Raw genomic sequence first — 12,254 nt, forward strand, 5'->3', positions numbered from 1 at the left:
AATTAGAATGAGTGTAGGGATTAAGGTGGCTTTGAAAGTGATATAAAATAATATTATTTCTAGGGCTGAAAAGGTTAGTAAGATAAAGGATTGAGTTAGGATTATGGTTATGATGAAGATTTGGTTTTGTGTGGGTGGTTCCTGTTGGATGTGGTTTTGGCTAGCGATAAGTATGAGGGGTAATAGCAGGATAAAACTAGCAGGCAGGATGATATTGGGTTGATGCCAGTTTATTGGGTTAGGTATTTGCTAGTGAAGTAGGTTGGGGTGAGTCATTGTAAGCTGATGGCTGCAATAAGTAGGCTGTGGAGAGTGATGTTTGGTCATAGGAATTTTGATGGGGATAGGAGGGTTATAGGGAGGAGTATGATTGTTGGAAGTAAAATTTTTAGCATTGTAGTAGGTTTAGGTTGCAGAGGTGGTCTGAGCCATGGGTTTGGACAGAGGCAACTAGGATGGCAAGGCTGATGCCTGCTTTGCAAGCGGAGAATGTTAGTATGAGGATGGGTATCAGAGAAGGGGATGTTGTTTGGGTTTGGACTGGTCATATAGATAAGGCTTTATACATTGATAGTATTATGCTTTGTAGACCCAGTATGGTGGAAATTAAATGGATTCGGTGGAAGGCTAGCCCTGGGCTGCTTAGGGTAAAAGTTGAGTAGAAGCTTAAGTACAGGAAAGTCACTGAGAAAGTCATAGCGGTAGGCTATGATTTGTTGAGTCAAAATCAACTGTCTTTGCTAGACTAACTTTCTGTTGTTACTCTGTCCACTCTAAGCCTCCTTGAGTTCATTCATATCCTAGTCCTAGTGTGAGAGGAAGAATAATAGTAGATGATCATGTTAGGGTGGTGTAGTGAGAGGGGACTGGAGTTGAGTGGCTCAGGGGAGGGGTAGTAGGAGGGCAATTTCTAGGTCGAAGAGGAGGAATAAGATAGCGACTAGGAAGAAACAGATGGAGAACAGGAATAGGATGGAGCCTAGGTGGTCAAAGCCACACTCGTATGGTGATAGTTTTTCTGCATCTGGGTTTGTTTGGGCTAGTCAGAAGATTAGTAGGGTCAAGATGATGGTTAGTGATGAAGACAGTGTGAGTATAAGTAAGATTATGTTGATTGCTCTCCTCTGGGATTTAGCCAGATTCTAGAGATTGGAAGTCAATTGTAATGGATACACTAGAAGAGCAGGATCCTCATCAGTAGATTGTTATGTAGAGGAAAAGTCAGATAACGTCAACAAAGTGTCAGTATCAGGGTGCCGCTTCAAAACTAAAGTGGTGGTTTGGTGTGAATTGGAATTTGAATAGTCCGAGGAGATAGATTAGGAGGAAGGAGGATCCAATGATTATGTGAAGTCCGTGGAAATCCAATGGCAATGAAGAAAGTTGAGCTGTAGACTCTGTCAGTGATTGAGAAGGGAGCTTTGTAATATTCTGTAGCCTGTAATACTGTGAAGAAGAGGCCTAAGAGTACTGTTATGAGTACGGCTTGAATTGCTTGGTTTTTGTTATTCTCTGTGATGCTGTGGTGGGCTCATGTGATGGTTACCCCTGATGCTAGAAGTGTCATGGTGTTTAGTAAAGGAACTTCTATGGAGATGAGGGGATTAATTCCTCCTGGGGATCATTGTCTGCCTAGTTCTGGGGTAGGAGCTAAGCTAGAGAGGATGAATGCTTAGTAGAGTCCTAGGAAGAAGAAGGCTTTGGATGTAATAAATAGAATTATTCTGTAACATAGGCCTTTTTGGACTGTTGGTATGTGGTGGCCTTGGAATGTACTTTCGTGTATGATATATCATCATCATTGAAGTATAACTACAAATATGGAGAGTAAGCCAATGGATAGGAGTTGAATAGATTTATAGTGGAATCATATGGTGAGGCCTGAGGTGGTGAGCAGGGCAGTGGCTGCTCTGAAGATGTGTCGAGGGCTTGTGTTTACTATGTGGAAAGAGTGTGCTTGGTGGGCCATTGAGGGTGTTAGATGTTTTCTCAGATGTAGAGGCTTAGTAGGAGGATGAACACATAAACTTGAATTATGGATACTGCTACTTCCAAGATAGTAGAAGGAGAATAGCTACAGTTAGGAGCGATACTGCTGATGTGATGGGGAGTAGGGCAGTGGTGGCTGTGGAAATGAGTTGGATGAGCAGATGGCCTGCAGTGAAGTTGGTGGTTAGGTGGACTCCTAGAGCTAGGGGACAGATGAGTATGCTGGTTGTCTAAATTTGGATGAGGTCAGAAATTAGGGATGTGGATGTGCCTTCTGATAGGAGATGGCCTAGGGATGCTCATGGTTGGTTTCATAGGTCTGTGAGTAGGGTTGCTAGACAAAGGGGGCATGCTAGGGCTATGTTTATTGAGAGTTGAGTGGTGGAGGTGAAGGTGTAGGGTAGGAGGCCTAATAGATTGTTAGGAGAGAGGTTGTTAAGTATGTGAAGATTAGGGCTCATTTCTGAGCTTTTTTTTAAATGGGGTTAGTAGTTGTTTTGTGATTAGGTGAAAGAATCAGAGTTGGAGGACTGAAAAACTGTTTGAGATCCATTGGTTGTTGGGAGAAGGGAATAAGACTATAGAGAATAGTGTTGAGACAAGGATTAGTGGGATTCCTAGTAGTGATGGGCTTATGAATCAGAGGAGTCCTATGGAAACAGTCTTCAAAGTGCCACACCTGAAAAGGCTTTTGCTATTACAGTTTCTCCTGTCACTGATAAAAAAGGATTGGATAATCAGCAGAACGACAAATCTTTTTCCTTTATAGTTGTTTCCGGTATAGCAAACAGTACTGGATGAGGTAAAAGAGAATTTAATTCTACTTCTCTTTTCTCCAATTTTCTTCTGCTTCTAAACAGATGAACCACAATTATCTTTTGTCAAAGAAGGTGAATGTACAGCTAGTCCAGAAAGCAAACGTTTTTTTCATCTGCAGAAGCTTGAGAGCTTTGTCTCACAGTTGCAAAATGTATTTTTATGCTGTTGGTTGTGCCATGTTATACATGCATCACTTAAACTTATTGTTGCTGTGGCTGGTGGTTTGAGTCACAGCCTCATTTCTAAACCTGGACCTCCTGCTCTGTGATAAATCATGCTGTGAGTAGATGAGCTAACACTGGTCCTCTGTTCTCTGGGAGCTTCTGTTCTATCTGAATGCTTTAACTATTGAGACCACAGAAAAATTAATCAGGCCTGTTGTGTGTATATGCCTACTCTTGATTTTTTTTTCTAGTGTCTTCTTTCTGCTGGACCTTGATTAATTAGAAGACCTGACTGAGTTAGACTGCAGATTCCTCTGGTCCAGCATCCTACCTTTGACAGTAGCCAATAGCATGTGCCTAGGGAAGAAGAACAAAATTGAGAAATGGGGCAATATAATTACTGCCAAGAATATTCTCCCATTTTCCAGCATACAGTAGTTGAAGAACTTGTATTTTTTTTGTTGTAGAGCTTTCCATTTTTCAAATATTAAGGTGTTCAATTTTTGCCTCTGCATTCTTTCAATTTCTGCCTCTCTTAACACTCTAAGAAGGAATAACCTAGAAAGAGACAGATATAAGAGATACGGGCCTAGAACTCTGGCTCTCAAGTTGTGCTTCCTTGAAAGACCAGGTTCATTCATTCTCCTTGCAGTATTGTTTTGCTCATACATGCTCATTTCACAGTGTTTACTGGCTCTGGTATTCCATCCTGGGAGAATATGCAATTGCAAAAGGCTTATTCTTTCTCCACAGTTTGATGTGGTTCTGGGGATTGCCTCTTCCACTCTGAGCAACAATGAAGTCCATCACTTTTCAGCCCTCTTTAGCAGAGTGACATTTTTTCCTGATGTCATTTGGCAGTTTGTGAAGGTACTTCTCATAAGCTCCTAGGTCATTTAGAGCTGCAAGAGAAGAGCAAAGTCCATGTGTAGTAATAGGCCCTTTTTGTTGTAGAAGTTGTAAAATCCATGACATTTCCTTTAATAACTGCCAGTAACCAGACATGAGTTGTCTTTTTGGATCACAGTTTTGTCAGTTTTCAGTGCCCGTTCAAGTATGTCACCATCTCTATGTTTAGTCATGGCTAATATGTTTAGGTGTGTGGCTGGTATTTGCTCACATTTATTCTGATTGAACTAATGCATTGGAAGGGATTACTTGGAAAGATACAATAGCTGGTGCTATAAAATAAGAAAGTATTTAGAATGGAAATAATCTTAACTGAGATGATCCTTTCCAGGAAGATACAAACATGTGAGAAAGTAAATCTTTAAGAGTTTAGCACTATAGAAAACATTTAACCCCCCCAAGCCAAAAAACCACTTTAGGAATAATGCTCTCTGAGGAGGAAGGAATTCTTTGCTGTGAGTTACTTTCAAGTGAGTAATGGTGAAAAGTTCTAATGTCAGCAACAAGCACCAAGTTTATCCATTTCTACTCTCTCTGTGTAGCACCATAAGCAATTTCACTTTAGGTTAATGGGAGCCATTTAGCAAACTTCTCTGGACTGTAAATTAGGGCTCTGAGTATAAAAGAAGCAAAAACATCCCTACTTTTTCATCTTTTGTTTCTAAGACTAATTAATTTCATATTGATCTTCTGTAGTTATTTTAGAACTCAAAATATCACTTGTATCAGTTGTATCCATATTTATTTCATATTTGTCAGTTCCTAGAGTAAAATATTTAAATTCAAATTCTGTTTAATGCTAAGGTATTCTTTTATTAAATTTTTCCTGTCAACAGAGAGGGCAATTCATAAACATTACACTGACACCCCTTGTCCCCTTTCCACATTACTGGAAATCAGGAGTTAATTCTATTAATGTTACTGCACTTATATCAGGTCTAAATGTTCTAAGTGAGAAAATAAAAAGGCCACAAAATCCTTCCTGGAGCAGGTTAATGAATATTCAGAAGACAGAACTGATTAATATGCTTCTAACCTAATGTGCTGTCCTGTAAGAACTTGAAAAACAATTGGTCTAAAATGACACTGTTTGACATCCACTCTGTCTCTGGACAGCTGGCAGTTTTATTCTTATAAAGGTGAGGGCTCAGTGGATAAAGCCCCGGCCTTTGATCATCAGACCCACAGTTAAGGGACGAGGCAGCAAGTTTGGTCATTTGAGCTTAGTCCCGCGTGAACAGTCCACATCACAGAATGATTATACTTAATTTGTTACTATTGGCAGAGTCTGCTCAGGAAAGACCAAGGACTGAGCTGGCATGAAGAATTAGCTCTTACCTTTTACATTTTATTACCTCCTTCTTTACTGGTGTAATTTTATCATCCTGTCTCTAAAACATTCAGGGGGTGAAGTTATCATTCATTATAAGTACTAATACTTCCTGAGGATGAACTAAAATAGTTAATTTTTTTTTTTTTAATCTAGGTGCCCCAGTCAATGACCATCCCCACCTATCCATGGATGTTTAATATCCACTCATCACTTCTCTGTCAAGAAGTCAGATGTTTCTGAGTACTTTCCAAAACTAGTACCATAAAAAATCCCATTTAAATTAAAGAGGAGAGAGTGAGCTTTCCTAATCCTCAGGAAGTCTTGCAGCTACATTTAATAGAATTAGTATATGAAGCACTTCATGCTGCAGTGTTCTGTTTTTATGTGTTATTTCCAAAGTGTTCACAATTTCCATTGGATCCTTCTTACAGTATTTGTGACAGGTATGTTTGATCAGCAAGCTTTCTTCTTGTGTTCACTTCCAAGCCAATGTATCAGTCCATTCACTGGTATTCACTATAGGAAAATCATTCAACTCTTGTGCCTCATGGGGCACTATACACACAATCTCAGTTCACTTGGAAAGGGTCTCAGTTCATGTTGCTTAATGTTTCTGTCAGAAAGAAGGACAAAGTAAGATAAACTTAGAAAAGAAGCCAGTAGCTGAGCTGTTTGTGATTCTGAAAGACATTGTACCTGAACAAAGAAAAATGTTTATGTCTAGAAGATTAGTTCCGCCAGTTCTAAATTCCAAAAATGACCTTTCAGTGATTTGCACACACAAACAAGAATCTCTGCTTCTCTTAGAATCTGAGTTTAGCTCTTTCCGTTTGTCATTCTTCATCCCAGGGATACTCAGTCCTGTAATTTTGCTACTCAACACAGTACCATGGTGATGTGAAAAAGTGCTGGAAGCCAATATGTCCCTCCAGAATCTATCTGGTGCACACTCTGACAGTATAATTTAGTGACAAACTTTACAGCTTTCATAAAATTCCAGTTTTGCTCATATTCCTTTCTATCAGCCTTTCTTTTTCTCTAAAAAATGGCTGTTATCTCCCTAGAGTGGGCAAGTATAATAAAAGCCAAAACTAAGATAATAAACATGGTGATTTTCATGCCGAGGAAAGGGTAACTGTAGGTAATGGAGCATTGGTGAGAAGATGGGGAAGTGCTGTCTCCTGACACCATAAGCTACCTCCTATTGGGGTCACACTTTATTGGGGTAATGTAGATTATCTTAGTGGCGGTTGAGGAGGCAGAGACACTCAGGCTGCAGTGTGATCAGAAGGCTCATTGAAGACAAAGGACTTTTTTTTTAGTAACAGCTTCATTTTTATCTACTCCTACATATTGCATGCCAGTACACTATTGGTCAGTAGTTCACTTAACATACTTGGAAAGATTCTACTGGTTACAAGGCATTCACATTCTACAGGTGCCTCTCTGGTCCTTAAGGATGCATTCCTCAATCACCTCAGATCTTAAGAGATCCACACACACTGTCATCCACACAACCTCCCATGAGAAATCAATGCCTATACAGCATTTCCAATGTATTTCTTCCCAGTGTCAGTGAATAGAATGTCCTTCCCATTCACTGTTCTCTTAAGTCTCAGCATAGCACAAGTGGTAAGTGAAAGTGTTTCCAAAAGAAATCAGTAATTTTTCCCTTTCTCACACTTTACAGAAAACAAGATACTCACTTTCTATTTTTTAAAGACAGTGAATAAGCTTTTAAGTATTAGCTGTGACAGTATTGCAAACTCTATTTTTCCAAAAGGCTGCTTGTTATAAAATCATTTCAGTTTGTTTGGTAATTGGTTAACTGTGCAAAGAAATAAAAGTTTATGTTGAAAATTCATCTGTCATTAGAATGAACTTAATACACAATAGAATATAAAGTTTGAGTGTTGTTTTTTGGTTGATCCTTTGCAAGCTCAGTTTTTAAAGGCATATTCATGTAGACATGGCAATATTTCTTATAGCTTCTTCTAAATAGCTTGTTACTAGCCATGTCACTCACACTAAGCATGTTATTATAGCACAATGGCATCTCTGTATCTACCATGTATTGTAACATTGAGCATCTCTGCCCCTAGCATTAGTAATTTAAAAATCCACTAACTAGAAGGTCCTTGTACTTAAATTGTCTTTTTCAGCATCTGAATTGCATAATCCCTATTTTTGTGGATTTTTTCTAGACAGCAAACTTCTTGCTCAATTCCTGTGGGTAGGATTAATGGCAGGGTTTAAAGGACAAGCTGTGTGATCTATCAAAAAGTGTACATGCTGAGATCTTAGAAAAACATGACCACATTTTGTGTATTACTGTCAATTGGGATTGCAAATGGGTTGGATTGCTGCAGGGTCAGAAAACTGGTAGGAGTGAGTTATATATTGAATGCTGGGTTTGTGTATGATATGGTAAAAGCATTTAAGAAATAATCTATATTGCACAGAAACCACAATGCAGTACAATAGCAGCTAAATAGTTCACAAAGCCACATTCACAGACAGTGGAACTCCACTGACATTCTTGAAATAGTTACTGAGATAAATTTGATTGATGCATAGTAGTCCATCTGGTATTTATACAAGTTTGATGTGAGGTATGGTCCTGCTCAGGTCATTTTTGAAACTATTATGTCAGAAGAAGTACATGCTAAGTAAGAGATAAGTGCATAAGAAGAGGGAGGTTAGGAATGGAATGGGAGAAGTCATGAAGATAAAATACCATACATGTCTCAGCAGCAAACCTTCCTGTTGATTAAGAAGCGGCACTGATGGTATCCTGGGTTTAATGAGACTTCAAGATGAGTGATGTACACACCAATTCTTTTGTTTTTCAGCTCTTAGGCAACTGAGTATTATAATGGTAAAGTCTTTCATTAACTTGCACAGTTTATTCAATATTCAGTGCTTTTGTTTAGCATGTAATATATACTGTTAATTTGGGAGTTGTGTCTGTCCTGCAAGGGACATGATGAACACTGTGTATCTCCCCCTATCTATTTTTTGCTTGGTTTTCAGGTTTTCTGTTTAAACAACCTTTTAGTAAAATCTTCTCTATGGTCTTTCTTTCTTTCTTTCTTTCTTTCTTTCTTTCTTTCTTTCTTTCTTTCTTTCTTTCTTTCTTTCTTTCTTTCTTTCTTTCTTTCTTTCTTTCTTTCTTTCTTTCTTTCTTTCTTTCTTTCTTTCTTTCTTTCTTTCTTTCTTTCTTTCTTTCTTTCTTTCTTTCTTTCTTTCTTTCTTTCTTTCTTTTCTTTTCTTTTCTTTTTTTCTCTATCACTTTTCTATTAATTTCTGACTACCTTTACTAATCTGGTTCTATCCTCTCATTATTCTTTCCCATATACATTATGATGACCATTCATTAAACCTTCACCTCTTTGTTTACTGGTCTCATTGCAGCCTGTTTTGTTAAACATACTACCACAATTTGAGATTTTAGTCATTGCCTAATCCTATAGGTTTACTAGAGCAAATTGTTTAATAAATCTATCAGAACATATGTCTATGAGTGAATACTCACATGTAAGCACAATGCAACAGACATAAGAAACAATGAAAAGCAATGCAATGTTATGTTGTTTAGTTGCACATATGTATTTTTAAGGAGTTAATGAATTATCTTTTTAGCAATTATTTTTCTGACAAAAGAAATTTCCATATGATTTCCGTCTCTATCTATTATCAAGAACTTCTTCTGTCTTCTGATACATTGTTGCATATGCAACTTCTGGTGTTACAAGTTCAATGATACTAAATGATACATGGATTTTTCTCAATTCAGTGAGAAAGGGAGTTCATCTGAAGTAGATTTTTTTGTACAAGGCTAATCTTTTCAATTATGACAATGACAGTGGATGGAAATGTAATTTTAAAGATGTAGATAATACCACATATTTAAATACATGTTTTATGGCTCTGAAAACTTCTCACAAGCACAAATAATTTTATCCTCAAAATAGACCTGTGAAGGAAGGAAATTCTGAGTTCACATGCAGTTACTGAGCTGTGGAAGAATAAAATCACCTTCAGAGATTATTCTTCAGATTAAGCTCTTTAATTCCCATTTATGCAAGGTGGTAATAGAAACAGGTTTGTTTTCAGAGATTTCTGTAATTGTATATGATCCCATACTCACCTCAGCCCTTCTTAAAAAAAAAATTATGATGGAAATGGAATTTCCCCTTCCCATTTTTAAAATAAAGCTATTAAGCAAGTTAAATTGAATTTTTCTACTTGTTTTGAAATCAGAAGTCAAATGAGAAGACAGTAAGAGAACCTTGAATGCACTGGGTTTTTTGCCTTCATCCTATGAGTATTGTTTCCCATGCCATCACTCACTTGATCAAGTTATTATCCCTCATCTAGTCAAGTCATCAAGAGCCTGCATTAGATTTGACAGAGTAAACCTCTGTTGGAGAGAGAATCAATGAGAGATGGGCACAGTTTTGGGATGCCTCTGCATTTGCTGGGCTGCTGTGTTTTGCATATTGTGTCACAATGCAATGATTCATGCATTAAACTAGGATTATGTTTATCTTTTGTCTTACCGCCTAAATACCCAAGCAATTGGTACCTGTTTGGAGACTCAATTACAGTTTTGTTTCCTGCAGTTGAACTTAGTGCCTGTGCAGGTTTAGGGGTTGGTTTTATGGTCTGTGGCCAGGATACTGGGCTGGAATGTTTCCCTAACACCTCATTGTATAGGCCATAAAATTGCAGCCTGGTTTACTTATAAAAGTGCATTTAAACTGTGATTGCACTATTATTTTTATATCAAGCAAACATTTCACAGATGGAAAGGACTGAAGAAGGCTTTACAGTCTGAAGGTAGAATAACAATAATTAATGCTTCTGTTACTCTGTTTAAACAGAATATATATTAAGCAGAAGACAGGTAATTAATCCCACTTGAAAGAATATACGCTACTCATCACTCATTTATGAATTCTTCTGTCTCTCCATAAAATCACTATCTAAAAGAAAGGTAAAATACCTTAGGTGTAATAACAGGCTGGGTCTTCCAGTTGTTATTTAGATGAAATTCATGAGAATATATATTTTTTAAGGATTACTGGATCAGGCCAAAGGAGTAGCATTAGCTCAGTGAGAAATGAACCTGCATTTATAAAGCTGAGTGATATTTTTCCTATTGTGAGGTAAGGAAGTTTTATCTTGAATTGGAATGTTAAATATCACTATAGTATTTTTCCAATGTCTGAATAAACTTTGCAATATATTTATTTTTAATAAAGAAAAGTGTTTACATTAGTTAAAATATCACATGTTGTTCCTAGTAGAATACATTCTAATGTGGCTTAAATATTTTGATGTTTTGAATTTGATTTCCTGGACATAGTTTTATTATACTTGTTGCTAGAACAGTATTTACAGATTTTTTATTTATGATCTTCCCCTAATAGATCTCATAATAAACATTATCCTTGTATTTTCACTAAATATGGAATATTCTGACAGCCTGTAAAAAATCCTAGATATTTAGAAATTTAAAATTCCTTTCCTTTTACAGACATGGTTGCAACATTATATAAACACTTATTTCCTTGTGAATCATTAATGTTTTAAGGTATTTCTTTTACCTCCTAGAGAAACTATATCTGGGGATTAACAAGATTGTTCACTGGAATTCATGTGGAAGCATAACTGCAGTAGCTGAGAAATGATCATGTTTCCTTTTAGTTCTCAGCAAGAGTAATTGAATGTTGAATATCTTACTAAACGCTGGACTGTGACAGTGTGTTAACACTCCGACTATCTCCTAACAGCAGGGCAATTATTTGCTGAGTGGGATTTTTATAAATCCCCTGGCAGTAGTATGTCCTGATAATTATGATGAAGTGCACTGGTCAGTGTTGATTCAGCAATCCCATCTCTAGCAAATATTTCATTCACAGCTCTCCTTCATGCTTTTACTTTTATGGCTTTTAAAAATCTCTTACCTATCCTCTCAGCTTGCTTAGGGTTTTTTTTACAAATGACAATGGAGCAAAAAAGAATTTTCAAGTTTAGTCTCTATTTTGTTGAAGTCTTTTCCTTCTCATTTAACTCCTCATTAAAAGACCAGAGTGAGAAAGTAGGACTTTATTTAGGTTCTTAGTGTGACAATGGCTTTCACAAGCTCCCTCCCTCAAAACTGTTTTTTTCAAGAATAAATGACTGTTAAATGAAGCATTTGTATTAGTGATATATGTTATTTCCATCTTTGAGTTGATATCAAAAGGTAATTAAAGCATATCTTTATTATTGTTTTGTTAAATTACAATAAAATATTTAAATATATGAGAATACACTTTCTGTTGACTTAATGCTTACAATTTATCTTCACCTCAACTTCATCAATTTTTAAATTTGCATGTGTGTAATTATTTTCAGTGGAGTAGCTATGCTGTATCTTAGAATATGTTTTATTTGTGATTTTTGCTTAGACCTTAAAAGCTCAGTTGAGAAATAAGAAAGAAGAAAAAGAAATCATTAATTCATAAATAAAATCACAGCATATAAACTGTTCAGGTTTTATTATGCCATTTGTGGTCACCTGTCTTTTCTGAGGAACTATCCAGATTGATCAACACATCCTTGTCTTTCGCTTTCTATCTGCACCTTTTTCTTTTCTTTATGCCTTCATGCTTTCTATTTCTTTTAGTGCTGCCTTTATTTATAGTTTAGCTTTAAAGGCAACTCCTTAATAATTTCTTTCTTGTATTATGGACAGTAGAACTAATTTAGACAAAGAAATACAGTTAAGTCTTTCTGTACTGAAATGATAAAGAAGGAAAGACAAAAGCGGATATTCTATAGCATGGAGTAAAAACAGTATTAGAGGTGGAAGCATTACAGACTATAAAAAACCCCAAATCTTTTCTTTGCTAATATTCATTAAAATAATATTTGTTTTCTTACAATTTTTTTTAGTTTCTTTACATGTGACCATTAATTATAAAGATAAGAAAATGATTGGGAGGAAACTGAATGATAGAGTGTTAGAAATGCAAAATGATTCAAAATAT

At 36.5% G+C, this 12,254-nt stretch overlaps 1 protein-coding gene and 1 pseudogene across 1 annotated transcript in view; one reads left to right on the forward strand and one right to left on the reverse strand.

Annotated features, from left to right (window-relative positions):
* Nucleotides 1-12,254, forward strand: part of SPATA17 (spermatogenesis associated 17) — a 104,840-nt gene that overhangs the window by 48,089 nt on the left and 44,497 nt on the right. The window lies entirely within an intron of this gene.
* On the reverse strand, nucleotides 1,192-1,969 carry LOC139668449 (cytochrome c oxidase subunit 3-like; annotated as a pseudogene).

This window comes from Pithys albifrons, chromosome 2, assembly GCF_047495875.1.
Source record: "Pithys albifrons albifrons isolate INPA30051 chromosome 2, PitAlb_v1, whole genome shotgun sequence".
Lineage (NCBI taxonomy): Eukaryota > Metazoa > Chordata > Aves > Passeriformes > Thamnophilidae > Pithys > Pithys albifrons.